The 21,214-nt window shown below is 38.1% G+C and overlaps 1 pseudogene; it reads right to left on the reverse strand.

Moving 5' to 3' along the window:
• Nucleotides 1-3,218: 3,218 nt before the first annotated feature.
• On the reverse strand, nucleotides 3,219-3,806 carry LOC138856070 (uncharacterized; annotated as a pseudogene).
• Between the last annotated feature and the right edge of the window lie 17,408 nt (nucleotides 3,807-21,214).

A 21,214-nucleotide genomic window follows, 5' to 3' on the forward strand; every position in this document is an offset into this window, starting at 1 on the left:
TCGCACGTATTAACTAAATACTGTAACGTATGGAATGGCTGCTGCACCATATCTTGCTATACGGAGTTTGTTCTATTTAGCTGAGCAGCATTCAGAACAATTGGCGTAAAAATCGTGAAGTCATCATTCTACGTGGACGACCTACTCTGTGGTGCTGATACTCTAACCGAACTTGTACATACAAAGTGGCATTCCAATTATCAACAATTCAGAGCAGACGACTCTATAAAGGATCTAAACGTAGATACAGCCATCACTAGTACACTTGGACTAAAATGAAACCAAAATCTTGATTGTTTTATTTTTTCATTCACATTTCGCTAATGAAATTCATCTTTTACAGAAAGAGCTTACGATAAATGGCCCGTTACGTTATTTAAATCCCTTTCTCGAGTATACCGAAGGATTTCAAATACTTAAAGTTGGCGGTCGATTGGAATCAGCAAATATTCCAGAAGAAAGGAAGCACCCCATACTGTTGCCAGGCAAATGCGAATTTGTTGTGCATTACGTTCGCCATCTACATCGGAAACACTACCATGCAGGACCAAAGACACTCGTAGCACTGATAAGACTTCAGATTTGGATAGTCAATGCGGGCGATTTAGCAAGACGCATCGTCAGATCGTGCACCCATTGTATACGTTACAAGCCGAAGCTGATAAACCAAGTAATGGGACAGTTACCTCTCCAGCGCTTAACTCCATGTCGCCCGTTTGCGCGGTGCGGGATTGATATCTGCGGACCAGTCAACGTATATTTGCGTATTCGAGGCAAAACACTTTATAAAGCGTACATTGGGATCTTCGTTTTTTGTTTTTCTTTTACTTGTAATTTTACTTATGAATATGTATGTATATACTAATACTTATGGTTATACTTAAATACTAACGTCTGTGCTTATGCTTAGAATTAAGAGGTAGCAATATATGTTAGTATTTGGCTGAGCTCAGGCCACCAAGGGCTACAGCTTGGCGAACTGTAGACGGCCTACGATCTTAGGTTAGCTGTGAATACCCAATAAGCAGTCCCTGACCAAGAGCGACAGGAGAGGAGGGTTCGGCTTAAAAGACCAGAAACGTCCTACGAATCTCCGGTGAAGAGGCGAATAGATGCCGCCTCGGTATAAGCATCCACAGCCCCTAAGGGGCCGCCTCGAGAGAATACCTACCCATGAGAGGGAGGCGACAGAGCGACGCGGGACGCCACATCAAAAAAAAAAATATCCCCAATGTATGCACGTGCACAACTGCATGGAAAAACCACCCCGGGCTCGCGCCCATCAGGATCGAGACCAGTAAGATCCTGATTAAGGCATACTGGAAAAAACTGATAGGACAAAATTGTTTTTCGGGCTGGTGAGAGTGATATTCTACCACTTCAGTAAGCAAGGGTGACACCTTGCTGAAATGGCTGGTAGGCTAATATCACAATCGCCTCCGTCTCGTTAAAACCCTGGCAGGTCTTCAAGTACGTTCAAAGCACGTCCCCATTAAATTGGTCGTACAGGTTCAGTTGAGAGAACTCCTGATTAGCGTCCGGCTGGCTCTGAACACAATCTCTCATGAGGACTTGTGTCTACCCTCCGTGACCTACCGTAAGTGTAGACAACCACGGGCCCTTTGTCAGGGCGACTGTACAACGTGTGGCGATAGCTGCTTGAAACGGAGACCCAATTGAACATGAACACTCAAAACCAAAATCAAAACAATAAAAACGAAAACAGCGAAAGGAAATCACAACAAGAAGAACAGAACAACAGAAACGACGAATACAACAACGCTTTTCGTAGAAGCAGCAGGGTTCTGCGATCGCCAGCGTCACAACTAACACCAGTGACCCAAAAGAGCGCGAATACCCGCCAAGGAAACTTGGTACCAACCGAGTCTACAACGACGATTTCAGTTCATCTCAGAAATCGATAAGCAAGACCTCCCAAAATACGACATAGGCGACGTAAGAAAAAATGTACAGAATACAATGAGGCTAATCACCCAAGCATGTAGGAAAGGAATGCCTCGGAGCCAGAGCAGGAGACAAAAACGCGCTGCATACTGGTGGACAGAGAACATTGCTCAGTTAAGAAGAGCGTGCCTTCACCTAAGACGAAGAGGAAACGCAACAACAGAAATGTATAATCTCCACGCCGCGAAGAAGGAACTAAAGCGGGCTATCGAAATTAGCAAAAAAGCAAAATGGGAAGAGCTTCGGAATGACCTAACCATAAACCCGTGAGGTCTAGGGTATAAAGTCGTTAAGAAAAAACTAGGTGGTCGGGCCCCATCCCCCCAACTGAACGCATATAAAATGGACAAAATCGTCAATGCCTTATTTCCCATACATGAAACAAGGGCCGAGAAAATAAGACCGACGGAACCACCCAACGACGCACTCCTCTTCACCATCGAAGAGTTGCAAACGGCGGCAAAAAAACTTAAATCCAACAAAGCACCCGGACCAGACGGAATACCAGCAGAGGTACTAAAAATAATCGCCGAAAGACGCCCAAACGTGCTACTCGGATTGTTTAATACCTGTCTTAAAGCCGGCGTACTCCGGCGAAATTTGGAAAAAACAACAGCTCGTGTTAATTAGTAAAGGAAAAGGTGATCCAGATAGCCCATCAGCATACCGGCCTCTTTGCATGCTTGACACAGCCGGTAAGCTTTTCGAGAAAATGCTGAAATCGAGGATAGAAGAAGCAATCACGACGGCAGGCGGCTTATCACCGAAACAATATGGTTTCAGACCGGGTAAATCAACACTGGGGGCTATTGAGAATGTCGTGAGGAGCGTAGAAGAAGCGCACAGAGGATGCAATAAACTCAGACGAGTTGTTTTGATCGCCACCCTAGACGTTCGGAACGCCTTCAACAGCGCTCGATGGGAAAACATGATTGAAGCATTAGAAGAAAAATTTAAAATACCCGCATATCTCAGCATAATGGTGAGAAGCTATTTGGAAGACAGGGTTTTGCTGTATAAAACCTCCGAAGCACCACGACATTTGAAGGTCACGTCCGGAGCTGCGCAGGGATCAATCTTCGGCCCAGACCTCTGGAACGTCAGTTACGACGGCATATTAACCTCGATATGCCCGACGATACTTATCTTGTTGGCTACGCAGATGACATCGCCGCGATAATCACTGCGAGAGACACCGAAGATGCGCGCAGGAAGTTACACCAGGCAATGATCAGAATGAATAGACTCCAGGCTTACCTACTGGGCACAAATTCAACATAGTCTCGTCGTATCTTACGAAAGATAGAACATATGTTCAGTATGTGTTCTACAGGATTTGTTGGATTGCTGCATAGCCGGCAGCCAGGCGTTATGTTGCGGTCCAGAATATGTTGGTGCCTTAAGAGGAGTTGTGTAAAAATGTTGATCTCCGGGATGCTGCATGTAGAAGGGTATACTGCTTTTCTTTGTTCGGGATTTACGAGCCGGTAACGATTGTCGTAAGTATACCAGGCCGCTTTAGCTTTAAGCTTTGAGAAATTTTCAACAAATCGCACAATGTCGTTGTTTTCATTATTTCTCATGTATATACATGGACTAAGAGTGGCGTTTTTGCTTCTTTATCAGCGAGTTCGTTGCCTGGAATGCCACAGTGTCCTGGAATCTACATAACTTTAATTTTATTTCGAATGGCTGTGATTGTTGCAAAGCTGTCGTTACAGATAACATATTTTGGAAGACGTGATCCATTAGATAGCTTCTTTTATTGCGTATGCTTCTGCGATGTGTTCAGTGTAAATGAATTTCCATCCTTCTGAATAGAGATCTGTATTCCGTTGCATAATCAATTGTTTATACACCTCGTAGTTCGTGGAGTCTTTGTTCCAGCTCATCAATTTGTCTTCTATAACAGAAGAGTCTAGAGCCCATGGAGGATGTTTGCTAATCGTTTGGGTGAAAGGTTAATATCAAGTTCATCAACGTATTTTAGAATTAGGTGTATTGTTGATGGGAACTTAGGTGTTCGTTTATTACGGGAGGCCGAACGTTGAGCAAATTCGGGTTAGAGCATTGATATACCTTTGGTATCAGCCTTATGTTAATCTCCTGTCTTATGTTAATGTGTGGCATTCCGGATTCAGCGAAAATGCTTTTGATGGGAATGTACTAAGGTTACGTCTTACTGCCCTGTGATAAGGCGCATAGAGTTTCTTTAGCTCGCTGCCGGCGTGATATCCGTAGATTGGTAGTCCATATTCGATAAATGAGAGTAGTAAAGATCTCACAATATTGATAAGTATTGTAGGATGAACAAAAGAGCGTCGTGAAGATAAAAACTTTATTATATTTAACCTATGGAAAATCTTTTTTCTTATTTATGAACAATGTTTTTTGAACTTAAACTTAGAGTCGAAAATTAGTCCTCAATTTTTAATTTCATTTAAAGTAGGTATTTTTATGTTCTTAAAATAGAAAGTAATATTATCACATGTTCTTTTACGACACATATGTAAGATATTACATTTATCTAATTATAAATTTGCGCCGGATGTGAGAGCCCAGTTAGATATATTATTAAGTATTTCCGTAAAAGTTAACTTGACGTTATTAAGATCGAGTTGTTTTGAAAATATCAGAATATCGTCTACATACATACAGTAGTAGACTGGAAAATTGGATAGTATCTCGCTGATTTCATTAAACACAATTATAAATATGATCACAGATAAAGGGGAACCTGGAGGAACTCCATTTTCTAAGCGCAAACACTGAAAACAATTATTGTGAACTTTAACCCGAAATCTTCGATTTGTTAAACAAGTTAAGTAGGTTGCATATTTTTGGTCCCAATTTCCATTTTGCTAATTGTTGTAGAACTTTATGCAGTCCGATACGATCATACGTTTTTCCAAAGTCTCAGACAAGGTAGGTAACGTGGTAATTTTGAAGGAATGGTGCTTCAAGTGTAAAAGATCGTCTATTGTACCTTGATTCTTTCTGAATGCGACTTGGTTGTGACTGATTAGTCTTCTTTTCTGTGCGTACCACATTAAACGTTTGGAGATTATTTTCTCCAAAGCCTTTCTTAAACAAGAAAGCAGCGAAATAGTTTCAGTATTGGAACGATTTCAGCGATTTTCCAACTTTGGGGGTATATACCGTCTGAAAGTATTTTATTGTAAATATTTAACGTCATGTGGGATGTGTCTTAACATGTCAAAGGTAATCCTGTCGACACCAGGTGTTTTACTTCTGGAGTTCGATAGTGCGTCATCAAACTCATCAGTGGAAATATTAGATCCTAATTTTAGCGCTGCATTGCTAAGATTTCCGCTAGGTAAAAGTTTATCGCCTAAAATTTTTGTTTTTCCGCTACGAACTGTTTTGTGAAAGTAGAATCTCTTGAATAGGAGCTCCAGAACGTGGCGAACTCGTTCACTATGATATTTGGGTTGTTAGTTAATCTAGCTGTTTAAGTAAGTGATTGTAATAGGGTTTTTCACGCCAGGCAGACGTCTTATATCACGCCAAATAAGTTGGGGAGAAGTTTTGGAGTCAATATTTTCAGTAAATTCTTCCAGACATATTTTCTTAGTATTTTTGGTTTGTCGTTTAAAGACAGCATTGTCGCCTTTATATGTTAAGAGATCAAGAAGGTTGCGTGTTTTTTATATTTGTACCAGCTTTTGCGTTTTTGCGATCGAAGGATTTCTAATTCACTATTCCAGCATGGTTTATATCAGTGTTGATTGATGCGTTTTATTTGCGTTTTTTTATACCTAAGAACATGTGTATTTATATGCAGGTGTTTTTTGGTTGGTTGGAAAAGTTCATGTATACTATATGCTAGTTGTTAGATTTTTTCTAAGTCTAATACACATATGTATGTTTTACTGGGGAAAGTAAGATTTTTTTCCAAGTCTAATGCACATATGTATGCTTTATTGCGCCAAATTGAAAGTTATAAGCGATTCTGCTTTTTTATTTGATGCTTTAGAGCGCCAAATTCAATTGGGACAAAGCTAATATATACATATACATATATTTATATGCAGGTGTTTTGTGGTTGGTTGGAAAAGTTCATGTATACTATATGTAAGTAGTTAGATTTTTTCTACTAATACACATACATATGTATATTTTACTGGAGAAATTGCGCCAAATTGAAAGTTAAAGAGGGAATTCTGCTTTTGATTCAAAAAGTTCTTATGTACTATATGCAAGTAGTTACATTTTTTTCTTAGTCTAATATATCGTTTACTGGGGAAATTGCGCCAAAATTGAAAGTTGAAGAAGAAATCTTCAACAGAATTTTAGTTCTTAAAGAATTTTGTCGCGAAAGGTTTAAATCGTTCTCCAATTCGGTATTGCGCTTTTTAGTTTTATTTAAAATAAAATGGCGAGTAAAAAAGTTAGAAAGTGTCGCGTTCGGGAGTGCACCACAGAATCTTCCGGAAGATTTTTTTCTTTCCCCAGGAACCAGGAGGACTTTCAGAAGTGGGTGGAAAATTTGCAGATCCCACCAACGCAGGATTTACCCACCCACAATGCATTCGTTTGCATTAAGCACTTCGAACGCTGTGCCCACCCTCCACCTTGGTGAGTGCTCTTTATTTTAATTTAAAAGTTGCATGAGGTATTTTTAAACTCTTGCAACATGTTTCTACAGAGTATAATAGTTTTGTTCACCTAACGGTTGTTTGTATCACATAAAACAAATCGAGTTAGATATAGTGTTATATATACATATATAAATGATCAGGATGAAGGGACGAGTTCAGTTCCGGGTGACTGTCCGTCTGTCCCTCCGTCCGTCTGTGCAAGTCTCCTTGCTAGTTGCGAGAGTATAAAAGGTTCGGTTACACCCGAACTTAGTCCTCCCTTACTTGTTTAAATATCGCAGTGTATAATTTAATATATGTGTGTATGTATGTATAAGCTCTATACGTTGTATAAGTTAGTTTATGGTTTGATGTGTCATCATGTGTGGTGATATTATATATGTGTACGGTGTGGTTATGAGTGGTGCTCCCGGGTGTGGTAGGTAGTATTAGGGTGTGTCAGTTTTTGTTCCGAGTGATGTTGTGTGATACATATGTATTACGGGGGTAGAGTAAACCTATATAGAATATGCAATATTATTATTATTTATATATATTTTTTCTATACCTAATTATATTATATTATATATATAAATAAGATAGAATTTTTTTAAATTAATTGAATTAAACACATACATATGGGAAATTAATTTTAAAAAAATTGTATGTATGTCATTAGGATACGAAGAACCCCCTAAGCTTTTGTGGACGGTCCAAATGCCAATTAGAAGATGCTGTATTAGCAGCTGCGTTAAGGGAGCGACAACGCTTTATAAGTTTCCAAGAGAGGAAGATGTTCGACAGAGTTGGGCAAAGGCTTGCAACTTAGTCGTGTCGCCTTCCGATACCCTTTTTATTTGCCGAAATCATTTTGATTCGCAGTACGTCACTAAGTACAAACTTTTGCCTGGGACTTTTCCCTGTTTAAGATTAGAGCCAGCACTAAGTCGTGTTGCATCTAGTGCTGACTCTAGTTAGGTGTGCCCGCCCGTCACTGTCACTTATGGACGTCCTAAAGTAGCTTTAAGAAATAGAGAAGAAGAGGACGACATAACTTTGAGGGAATTCGAAAGATATTCCATTTTAGAGGATAATAGATTAGGATTAGGACAACAAAGTAACGACGAGGGCTGTGCATTAGATAGCCGCGAACGATTTGCTCGATCAGCACGTTACTATCAAAGTAATGCGCTTAAATTGAATAAAAATATCGAAGAGTTAGAGGGGGTGATTAGAGATTTAGAAATTAAATATCAAGATCTTAGAAAAAGTGCAATAATTGCGGATGAATCTTCAAGTTCTGATGGTAAAACATTCGCTTGGATGATCGTCACGAAGCGCACTGTTTTTAGTGGTGAGGAAAGAACTTTGGCACAAAATATTTATTACATGTCCAACAAATCTTATAGTTTTATGCGTAACGATTTAGGTTTCGCTTTACCAAGCAAGAGCTCCCGTTTGCAATGGCGCCCCATTAGGGGTCCCTGGTTTCGATGCCAATGTCATGGGAAATTTAGAAAAAATTTCTAAAAAATATCCGTTTTAGAACGAAATTGCGTTCTGTTATTTGACGAAATAACAATAAAGGCCGACCTAACTTATAATAGAGTTAGAGATGTCATTGATGGGTTTGTGGATTTTGGGGAAGGCCATCGCGAAATGACTTTAGGTAATAAGTGTTGTTTTTTTTATGATAAAAGGGTTAAGTTCACATTGGAAATATGTGTTTTCATACTATATTTCCAAGAATGGACTTTCTACAACAAAATTGGAAGAAATTCTGAAAAAACACATCGTAGCACCAAAGTCAATTGATCTAAACGTAAAGGCTTTAGTCTGCGATCAAGGGCCTGCAAATTCTTCACTTTTCAATTTGCTAAAAATTTCTAAAAAAAACCCCTTTTATATGCACGAAAATTCTAAGATATATTGCTTATATTATTATTGCCATCTCTTTAAGTCCGTCCGTAATACATTTATGAAATACGATATTTTAACTTCTCAAGGAATAGCCAGTTTCAAAGTTATACAAAAACTTTACTCTATCGATCAGAGCAATATGTATTTTAAAATATGTCCAAAATTGACAGAGGCCCACGTCTATCCTAGCGTTTTTGAAAAAATGTCCGTAAAACGTGCAACCCAAGTTCTGAGCAATTCGGTTGCAGCTGGCATAGGAATGGTCTATAGCCAAAATCTATTCGGCTCCGACGAATATTTACTAAAATGTGCACAGCCAACGCAGTTATTTGTAAAAAAAATGAATGATCTCTTTGACGATTTAGAGTGCAAAAGATTTTTTTCGAAAAATCCGTTAAAATATCCGCTGTTAAAGAAAGACTCCGGGAAGGTCCAACGCCTCTATGATTATATAAAGTATTTTAAGTCAACTTTCGACTAATGTTCAAGTAAAATGTATTAATGTGTTCTGTTCCACAATTATTGGAATGATACAGTTGAGCGAAGAGCTATTTAGGGATCAAAAGGAATTAAGTTATATATTCCTTGGGAAAATTAATCAAGATGCGTTGGAAAATTTTTTTTATAGAGTCCGGGCAAGTCAGGGTATCAATACCCACCCCTCTGCCTATGAAATCCAACATATTGTAGGTCGCTTAATTTCAATGAAAATTTTGAGACAAAATTTTCAGGACAAGGGGGCTAATTGCGAGGATGATGACGATACAAATTTAGATTGGAACCTAGGCCCCGAAGATCGTCATCTAGATATACAGGGAAACGAACCGGAATATGAGCAACTCGACTTGGAAACATTTACAATTCCAGACGAGAGTTTTGTTGAAGAGGACGACAAAGCAGGCTATGGTATATATTGCAGGTGTATTATGACTTTTATCATCATTCATAATTTTTGTTTATTTGTTAAAACGTATGTAAAAAAAAATTAATTTTTCTCAGTGTAAGCTGATTCAAGAAAACGATAAATTATAATTGGGGAAAACTTAAGAATACCGACCCAGGCATTCGTGGATAAAATGGGTATGGGCGGATAGAGGATCCTCCAGATCAAGAATATAGAAATAGCCGCGGAATAGATGTAAAATGAAATACACTTATATTATATATTTCATTTTTATTTGCACTAACACTTCACCAATTTGATTTCACACATTTATTTTACATTATATAGTGCAAAAATAGTTTAATTCAGTATTTAAATCATTGTTTAATTCTATTAATTCTGACAATAAAAAAAACAAACAAAAAATAACCAGTGTTACCTTATCGACGTCTTTTGTAAATGAACTTAAAGAAATGAAAACAGATAATACCCTAAATGCAGGAATCCAAAACCTAGAAATCCAAAACTTAGAAAAATAAAATATTAGACAGAACTTAAGTTAAGGATTATGTTATACCCTCTATTACAATGTTACTTTTAAAAAAAAAATAACTATGGTCGGTCCAACACCGGGGTGTACCAAGGTCTTTTCGCGTAGTATTCCTTTTTACGTTAGCGGCCTTCGGTCGCGCTTCAAAAAAGTAACCCAGGTCGATTTAACACCGGGGTGTACCTAGATTGTTTTGTGCAGAACTTCTTTTTGCGGTCTTCGGCCGCGCTTTAAAAAATTAACCCTGGTCGGTCCATCACCGGGGTTTATCAAGTGAAGGAAACTAAAATATTTATTAGTGTTCATCAACGGTTATGATACCTGTATTTGGCGTATAATCTCTCTTTTTATTTAATTTTTCTTGGTTTGCAAAGTATATTAGTATGGCAACACTGGTTTTTGACATTTACAACCCTTTTGTTATTGTCAAAATTAATAGAATTGAAGAATAATTAAAATATTGAAATAAAGCATCATATAAGTTAAATAAATGTCTAAAAACGAACCAGTGTATACTTCTTTTTAAATCGAAAAAATACGTACTTTAAATAGTTGGAATTTTCAGCTTTAAACGTAAATATCTCGAAAACTATAAGTTTCCCGTATATTCTGGACCTGGAGGACCTACTCTACCCTCCCATATCCGTTTCATTCCCGAAATCCTGGGACGGTATTATAAAGCCGAAACTATAATTGAAACCGAATACTCTTTTAGGTAAATAAGAGTTTGTTATTTCAAATTATATTGATACAAACGCGTATATTATTTTATTGGTACCGTTTTTTATTTACTTGCAATAGAACTATTTTTATGTTTTTATTCCTTGTCCCGATTATAATTTTTAATTTCTTAATTTAATTATTAAGAACCGCACTTTTGATTAATTTGTATATCTTATGTCCGATTGTTTTGTATATAGGTACACACTAATGCATGGAATTGTACATATGTATATATTGGTTGGCCGTTATTTCCCTTCCGCTTTTTTGTCTTTTGAATTTCGCGGCTATGTACAAAGCGCTACAGAGCTCGTATCTGGCAACACTATACATAATTTGAAAGGTCTTGACATAACCTACAAAACAACGCTATGCATGATTAGTTTGGATATTGCGTTCAACAGTTATAGACGTGTAAACATGGAGTTCACTAACGCCGAAATTCGCGCTATTTTAAAGTTTTCCTTCGTTAAAGGCAAATCCGCTAGAGAAACGTTCCGTGAGATTAATAGTGTTTTGGAGGATGGTACTCTATCACTTCGAACCGCGGAGGAATGGTTTCGACGATTCAGAGCCGGTGAAAACGACACCATGGATAAGCCAGCCGGCGGAAGACCTGTGACGACAAATACCGATCAAATCATGGAATACATCGAGTTACACCGGCATATGGCATCTCGTGACATCGCCCAGGAGATGGGAGTTAGTCACCAAACCACTTTGAACCATCTGCAGTAGGCTGGATACAAAAAAAAGTTTGATGTTTGGGTGCCGCATAATTCGACGCAAAAAAACCTTCTGGACCGAATCAACGCCTGCGATATGCTGCTGAAACGGAACGAACTCGTCCCATTCTTGAAGCGGATGGTGACTGGCGACGAAAAATGGATCACATACGACAATATCAAGCGAAAACGGTCGTGGTCGAAGGCCGGTGAATCGTCCCAAACAGTGGCCAAGCCGGGATTGACGGCCAGGAAGGTTTTGCTGTGTGTTTGGTGGGATTGGAAGGGAATCATCCACTATGAGCTGCTCCCATATGGCCAGACGCTTAATTCTACCATCTACTGCGAACAACTGGACCGCTTGAAGCAGGCGATCGACCAGAAGCGTCCAGAATTGGCCAACAGGAAGGGTGTAGTGTTCCACCAGGACAACGCCAGACCACACACTTCGATGATGGTATTATGAAGTTGCCGTCTAGATGGAAACAGATCATCGAACAAAACGGCGGATTTTAACTAAATCCGATCACTGTAACACTTTTTATAAAGCATTGAATGAAGAGCAAAAAAGCGGAAGGGAAATAACGGCCAACCTTATATTATACAGGCGCATGCGGAATTGAGACCTCGTTGAACATGTGGGCATGTAATATGATTTTATGTTTTGTGCAATCCTGCTTGTTTTTGTTTGACAATAAGCAAGGATTATTGCATTCCAAAGTGGACTTTGAATATATGTATATGTATATGTAGTTATGTATTTAAATGTACGTAAATATACAAATGTACAAAATATTGTTGGGAAAAAGTTTATTTATTCCTTTTCCCTACCCCTATTTATTTTCTTTTGAGAGATTGTTTTTTTTGTGGTTGTCGACTATTTACTTTTTAATATATTCTTATCCGCTTTACCGTCGGTTATTTTAGAAATTATGATCACTTGTTTTGGAAATGCTTCAAAAACTTAATATGCACTAGCCAGTGTATAAAATCACAGGCATATTCTATGCCGTATGTTTGTATGTAAATAATATTGAGCTTGCTTTTTGTAATAGAAGGAGAGTGCTACAACGGAATTGACAAAAAATATGTTTTCCGTAAGTGTACTTATGTATGTAGATATACACATTTTAAATAAGTTGTGCTATATATGTATATATAATAATAATACAACGATTACGCTTCTGAAAAATGTTTTTGAACAGACTCTAACTTGTCAGAATGGATGAGGTACCTAGGGTTTCATACAACTGAGCCATATTCCAATATAGGTCCAATCAAAGTTGAAAAAAGTGTTTTAGTAATATACGGATCTCTAAATTCTTTAGACCAACGTTTAACAAAACTGAGAACAGCTTTTGCTTTCAAGACCATTGTATCAATATGAAGACTATAATATTTTAACTACCAAATCAACATAGATAAAAAGTTGCTCTAGACTATGGTGTTTTATTACATAAGAAGAGGAGTGCACAGATTTACGGGAAAATCATATCGTCTTACATTACTTGAGATTCAATGGCAAATCATTTCTATCAAACCAAATTATTTAATTCTGTTTGCAGCAGACACCTTTCTTCAGTTGAAGTGTATGATTTAAAAAGCTTTACGTCGTCGGCGTATAATACATTTTTTAAGAATTCTATTACAGAAGAGATATTGTTAATAAACAACAAGAACAGAATCGGGTCAAGATGACTTGCGGAACACCTGAAGAGACAATAATTGGATCTGAAAGAGTACCCTCAAACATCACTCGTTGTGTTCTATTATAAAGAAAAGCTACCCGTTGAAGAATTCTTTGCTGAAACCCCAGAAGATCAAGTTTAATGAGAGTCGAGAGATTTACTTTATCGAAAACTTTGCTAAAGTCTGTGTATATAACATCCGTATGCTTATGTTTCCTATGATGTATGGTTTACAAACTCAAACAAGTTTGTTAGAGTCGATTTCCTTTTACGAAATCCATGCTGAGATGAGGAAATTAACGGAGAAACCGAGAGAACCGAAAGGTTATATGGTCAGAGATGATATCTTCAAAAAGTTTAGGTATAACTTTGCGATAACTCTTTAGTTTTCAATGTTGGACCTAAATCCACTTTTATGCAAAGGGATTATTAATGACTGTTTCCATATTGAAGGAAATATACCGTGGGAGGAATTAAATATCCGTGAAAAGACACGTAAATATATTTGGCACTATTTTTGAGGAAGCATGAGGTTATCATGTCTGGGCCGAAACTAAAAGATGGTTTTAACTTATTTAAATTAAGTAGGACGTCTTCTTCAGAAATAATTAGAGCGTTAGTTTAAGTATTCGGACACAGCACGTGCTGATAGGAAAAAGTTTTATGAAAATTATTACAGTAGTTTGACTTGAAAAATTGGATATAATATCATTGTCACTTAAAATGATAGATTTGTACTTCATCGTGGACGGATATTTGGAAATTCTGCATTTGGAAATAACGAAATCATAAAACGATTTTGGATTACGTACAATATTATTTTTACCAAACAAAAAACAAGTAGGATTGCATACATATGTATAAAGTACATTGATCCTTATACAAGCTCTCATTGACACATACTAATTCGCTTATAGGTATGCCCTTTAACGCATACGAACACAAAAAAGATATTAAAAAAAATAGATATTGCAATTTTTGAATAATTGTTGAAATAACACAATCGAGATAAATAATAAATAAATACCGTAATAACGAAACACGCTATCTTATTTAATCCGATTTAAAAAAAATAAAAATAAACCGATTTACTAATTCTCTTATTTAGATAAAAAAAAAGATTAAGCGTTACAATTACGAATTTTGCTTAAATTTAATCAGTTTAGACTGAGAGAAATCATTTGATTAATTGAATTTTTTTTTAGAAAATCGCAGATTCTAAAGATTCTAAATCTACACAATTATTAAAAGTACCACAAATGATTTCGGACGAAAAAAGTCCATGTACACCTGCAGAAGCTACACGCTCAAAGCAAGGTACTGCAAAACAAAAAAGGGGGAAAGACATTATATACAGTAAATTCACTGCTGAGAGTGACAGTTTAATAAGATACTGCACTCGATTTTCATCTGCTCCGATTCAAGATAATTCTGAATCGGCATTAGAAATCAAAAAAGAAAATCTCGACAATTTTTGGATACGTCTCAAAGCTTTATATGACGCCATAGTAGAATCTGACGAATCAGATCTACCAGAAAATTTTAAGTCCTCGGCTTACGCCAAATATGAAAACTGCTTAGACCAGTTCGAAGACACTAAAGCAATGATTTCCGATCTGCTGAAGCTAATAAAAGCAATTGCACCTACTCCACATCAGCGAGTAGAGCTGCCACAAGTACAATGTCAAGAGGCAAGTTCAGGCATCCATCTCAAGGTGCCCGCATGTGACACAGAAATATTTCATGGTGGTTATGAATAATAGCCGTCCTTCCAGGACATGTTTACAGCCGTTTACTTGAACCACCCAATATTATCACATGCACAAAAATTGTATCACCTTCGATACAAAACAAAAGGTCAAGCAGGCGTAATAGTAAAACAGTTCGCACTAAATGACAATAATTTCAATTTGGCTGGGGAAGCACTTAAATCTAGATATGAAAATGAGAGAATATTGGTCAATAAGCAGGTAACGATACTAATGAACTTGCCTAAGATTCAAAAGGAAACAAGTGAAGAGTTTATAAAACTCCAATCCACTGTTTCTAATTGCTTGTCGGTTCTATCGACACAAAATATTCCCCCAGACAGCTGGGACCCAATACTGGTAAATAAATGCACCGCAGTTTTTACCAGAAAAATCATTACTTTTGTGGGAGAAATCGCTCTCATCTCGAAAAAAATGCCCAACGTGGCAACAGATGAATGACTTTTTAATAACCCAATACGAAATCGCAGAAAGGGTAGATAAAAAAATGGTCAGAACGAAAACCGTTCAACACGACCTAAATAGAAGCTTCCACAGTCCCCAAGCCAATAGCAACAGCAATTTAAATAGAAGCTTCTTCAAAAATCAAACGTTCACATCCGAACAGTACAAACAAACGTCATGCGAACTATGTACAGGAGGGCATAAGCTCAAATCTTGCGAGAGATTCAAAAAATAGAATATTATCGACCGAAACAATTTTGTAAAAACAAAACGACTTTGTACAAACTGCTTGTCACATGCGCATACACTTAAAGAGTGCGAAAGCAAATTTAATTGCGTTTATTGTCATAAACGACATCATTCTATGCTTCATTATAACAATTTTTCCAGATCACCTCCAAACAGCGCAACTATGAAAAGAGCCACGGGTTTAGTTGCAACAGCAAATCCCGAAGTGCTATATCCCGAAAATTGCCAAGAAGAACCATGCTGCTCAAAGCCAATGAAAACCCAAACGCTACACAGCGAAATTCAAAGTAGAATACTACTACCCACAGCAGTCGTCTCCATCGAACACCGAGGAGAGCTGTTTAAACTTAGAGCCTTAATAGACCAAGGATCACAACGATCATTCATAGCGTCTAGGGCTCAAAATAGGCTACAACTGCCAACAAAACCAGCCAATTTTGAAATCACGGGAATGGGCGGAAGAGTAGTCCAAAACTAAAATAAATAATAAAATCTGCCCCATTACCCTAATTTCCCCCCAAGCGGATAAGCACATACAAGCAGAAGCTATAGTCTTACCGCAACTTACAAATATGCTTCCAAGCTATCACATAAATAGCAAGCATTGGCAAAAGGTTTCACACCTAAAGCTAGCAGATCCCAACTGCAACACTCCCGCTCAAATAGACCTTCTATTAGGCAGCGATCTCATACCACAGATAATACTCGAAGGTATTGAGAAAATTTCAAATACACTTCTGGCACAAAACACTATTTTTGGGTGGATCCTAAGTGGACTAGTCTCGGAACCAGTTACTACCATGACCACTCAGGTTGAGGAAATCTCAAACGAATACCTCAATTCACAATTGAAAAAATTTTGGGAGTTAGAAGAACTCCCCCCCCATATCAATCACAACCCCTGAAGATCAGTATTGTGAAGACTTTTACAAAGCCACAACTACTAGATCAGATAATGGTCGGTACGTCGTACGACAACCACTAAAACAACAATTTCCCAACACCATCGCCTTAGGTCACTCTCGCACCTCTGCAATACAGCAGTTTCAAAGTATGGAAAAAAACCTACTTAAAAAAGGCGAACTCAAACCAGTATATGATGGTGTGTTGGAAGAATATCTCCATTTAGGCCACATGGAACAAATAAGTCCATGCGAAAAAATCATCAACGGCAAATCAAATCAATCATATCATCCCTAAATGATATTCTATTTACGGGACCCACGCTCCAACCAGATTTAATGCTCCTCATATTAAATTGGCGTATATTCAAATACGTATTTAACGGAGACGTCGAAAAAATGTATAGACAAATAGTCGTACATAAGACCGTCAAGATTTTCCGCGAATTATTTTCCGAAAATCTCTTAATTGTCCACTACGCAACTATAAACTAAAAACAGTTACCTTTGGCGTCAACTGTGCTCCATATTTAGCCATTCGAACACTCCACAAACTGGCAGAAAATACAAAGTCAGAATTTTCTCTGGCTACCAAAGTGTTAAAAACACAAACATATGTAGACGATATCTTGTCTGGAAGTCACAGTCTTTCACAAGCATACGAGTCACTATCAGAAGTGGTAAAAGCCCTCAAAACCGCAGGGTTTCCGTTGAAAAAGATAACGGCGAACCACCCTAATATTTTAAAAAATATACCACATGAAAATTTGTTAGATACTAATTTCCTTAAATTCGAAAAGGAAAGTACAACAGAAATTTTGGCGAACCAATGGAATGCGATATCTGACCAGTTTTCATACACTGCAGAGTCAATATCTGCGTTATCCGCCATTACAAAGCGACAAATTCTATCCTCTGTGGCGAAGCTTTTCGACCCCGCCAGATAGCTTTCGCCAGTTATGATACAAGCCAAAATCCAAATACAAGAATTATGGTTAGATGGAACCGACTGGGACGAACAAGTAAAACCACTTCAACCATCTTGAAAAGGCATATTGCGCAACTATATATGTTCGCACACAAAACGACACTGCGACCACATGCCACTTACTAGTAGCAAAAGCAAAATTGGCTCCTTTAAAAACAATAAGTCTGCCACGACTTGAGTTATGTGGAGCGCTACTACTAGCCAAACTCGTGTCCATTGTGCAAACGCATTTAAACATGGCACAATATAAATTATATCTATGGTCCGATTCCGAAATTGTACTAGCCTGGTTAGAAAAACCACCACATGCATGGAAAACGTATATTTCCAACGTCTCAAATACTTGACCTAGTAGGATCAGCCACTTGGCGACATGTAGCCAGTGCTGACAATCCTGTTGATCTAGGTACAAGAGGGTGCAAACCACTGCACCTTGTCACCACCACCCTCTGGTGGAATGGCCCCCGATTGTTAACAGAATCTTCTGATTCTTGGCCACAATCGCCCATGCGCAATATAATTGCCCCAGAAAGTCGAAAAATCGACTCCTTTCACGCAACATTGCAAGATAATGACATCCTTGAGCGATTTTCGTAATCGCTTACATGCTCAAATTCATAGAGCGACTCAAAATTAAACTTAAGGGAGTGTCTTCATTACACTCCCAATGCGATACAGTGACGCACCTAGACTTACAAAAAGCAAAGGTCGCTCTTATCGCATCTACGCAAGCGCGTTACTTCAGCCGAGAAATATCATTACTAAGAGAATCGAAGCCGATAGATAAAAAGAGCTCACTCTTAGTCTTAAACCCATTCATTGACACGAAAGGAGTACTCCGTGCGAATGGTCGGCTTGCCAATTCAAGCCTGACGTATAACGAACGTAATCCCATAGTAATCCCAGAGAGCAACTTGCCACCTTATACCTTAACTATGTCCACGTGCTATTGCTACACGCAGAACATCGGCTCATGCAACAATAGTTTTGTATTCCAAGACTCAAGCCCAAAATAAAGAAATGCATTTTCATGTGCACGATCTGCACTATGCATAAGCAGAAGTGAGAACGCAGATTATGGCAGCACTTCCACCGGAACGCTGTAACTTCGCTCTGCCTTTCACCATTACAGGTGTTGATTTTGCTGGGCCTTTTCAAATAAAGGCATCTATGTTAAAGTATCCCACCCTCATGAAAGGCTATGTGGCTGTCTTTGTCTGTTTCACGACAAAAGCAGTGCATCTCGAGGTATGTACGAATCTGACAAAGGAGGTCTTTCTCGCGGCATTTGCTCGCTTCGTCGGATGACGCGATTTTCCGTCAAAACTCATGAGCGACAATGGCAAGACATTTATAGGAGCTCAAAGAACCACAGAAAAACAGTTCGTGAATTTTGTCAAACAAGTCTCACCTGAAATTGTACAAAAGTACGCTCTCCAAGATATTAACTGGCAGTTTATCCCTCCAAGCGCTCCTCATATGGGTGGTTTATGGGAATCAGATGTAAAAAGCTTCAAATCCCACTTTAAAAAAGTAGCTGAAAACTACAAATTTAATTATGAAGAATTTACAATATTATTAATTCGCATTGAAGCCGTTCTCAATTCACGGCCACTAACGACACTCTCGCAAGATCCCTCAGATCTCACAGCCCTAACTCCAGGGCACTTTCTAAAAGGAGCACCCATTCTGGCCATACCTGAGCCAGGCGTGGAGTCGCTATCCTTACAAAATAGATGGGAAAGAATTAAAATTCTCCATCATGATTTCAGCCGCCGATGGAAAGAGAAGTATATAAAGGACCTTCATAAAAGGTACCGCTGGAAAACTCCCGAAAAGGCTCCAAAGCTTGGAGATTTTGTCTTAATCCATAACGATTGTCTTCCCCCTACAGAATGGCGGCTTGGTTGCATAGAGAAGCTACATCATGGTTCCGACGGTCATATAAGAGTAGTTGACCCCCGTACTCGAAACGGAACGCTAACCATACCGCTCGTTAAACTATACTTCCTGCCAATCTCAAATAATAGCGAAAACGCAAGTAGTAAACCATCCGTTCAATAATACCTACAAACAAAAATCGAAATATCCGTCTAAATAACCGAAAACAGAAATAAAAAACCGGAAATATAATATGACAAATTACAATCATATACAAATAAAATAATGGGTAGACTAATACGATCACCAAACCAATTAAAGTTGGTCACATATAGAAAGATATCCATACTCTATACCACTGAATCGTAACTAAACATGCCCTTTTCTCCATACAAGTAGATATGGATACAGAGATGCATTCCACCCCAACGCCAACAATGCGATCGGCCATCACTGTGCCTCGCCTTGGTATTATTCCAACAGCGGCGCCTCGTACATCAGCCGCAAAGCGGCAAACAGTTACAGCGACTGCTAGGCTGAACATTCGCCTAGGAGGGCCAAATGAGTTAAAATTCCCGCCCCGAAGAACTCAAACACACCACACACACCACACCTGGAAACTGCAGAACACCCACACACCACACACAACTCACCATACAGCCGCACACACACACTCACCGACTAGGATCTCTACACAACACACAGTACAAAAATATCTGTCCTCGAAGCGGACGCCCCTTCTACCAGCGACGGTCGAGTAAAAAACATCATTTCTTTGGCGCGCGTGAATTCATTCCGGCTATCAACCATCTTTTTATACTCTTGCAATTTGTATTGCACAACATTTTTTACTTCCTCTCCACTGGTATGCGACCAGGGAGTGCGTTGAGCTAATCCTTGTAATTATTAAAAAAAAGGAAACAAAGTTTGTAAATATTTTAGAAAGTAAAAACCATACGATTCTTATTTCATTAACATATACGCGGAGTTGAAGTAGCACGTAAATGGTGCTGTTAACAAACATTTTTTGTTAAGGTCAAAATACTGTCGACGCCATACAGAATATTTAGAATAGCCTAAAAGTGGGCCGGTTTTTTTAAAGTTCGCTCGAGTTTTTCTGTTTTTCAATTTATATAACTCATTCGAAAATCACAGATATATACTTTTACTTTTATTAACAATTACTATTTAATCATACATTTAAAAAAATGTCGTATTGATATTATAAAAATGCGAGACACTCAATTCAATATCACCATTATAATTAGGCCATGTTATTGTAGAAAGTTCTCTATTTAACTTTTTAAAATTAGCTTTTGCATAGTTAAACCGAGTACAGAAGCTAGAAGTTCAGTGATTACTACCCGTACATTGAATATGATTTCGACAGATATTTCCAAAGCTGGATGATACGAGTCCTCTGGTAGAAAAAGAGGATTACTCTGAATAACAGAACACTTTAAAGGGGTATCAACATATACTAAATCTAAGCATTTATTAAATTTATTCGAAATCAAGTTATTTTAGTTCAGACCCAACCCGGACATTTTTTCGAAAAACTCATTAATACATGACCGATTACAAATCAGTACGATATAGCCAACGAAAGCTTTCCACGAAGCACACGGTAAATTGAAATGTCCTAAAACGATTATTCAATCTGCATTATTTGCCATCGAGGTAGCACTATTTATTAAAGAAGCATGCTGCATGTATGAAGATAAGTCCGAATGGGGTGGTATATAAGATAGGGTTAAACAAATAATAGTTAGTTTTATTTTTTATTTTTGGACGTAGACTCTAATACATTAAAATTCAAATGAGTTAGTTCCTGGAACGAGAACATCTTCAGATGGGATAGAGGAATGTACGGCAAATAGAACACCTCCTCCGATTCTGTTAAGTCGATCACATCTAGGTATTTGAAAT

The sequence above is a fragment of the Bactrocera oleae genome, chromosome 3, assembly GCF_042242935.1.
Source record: "Bactrocera oleae isolate idBacOlea1 chromosome 3, idBacOlea1, whole genome shotgun sequence".
NCBI lineage: Eukaryota > Metazoa > Arthropoda > Insecta > Diptera > Tephritidae > Bactrocera > Bactrocera oleae.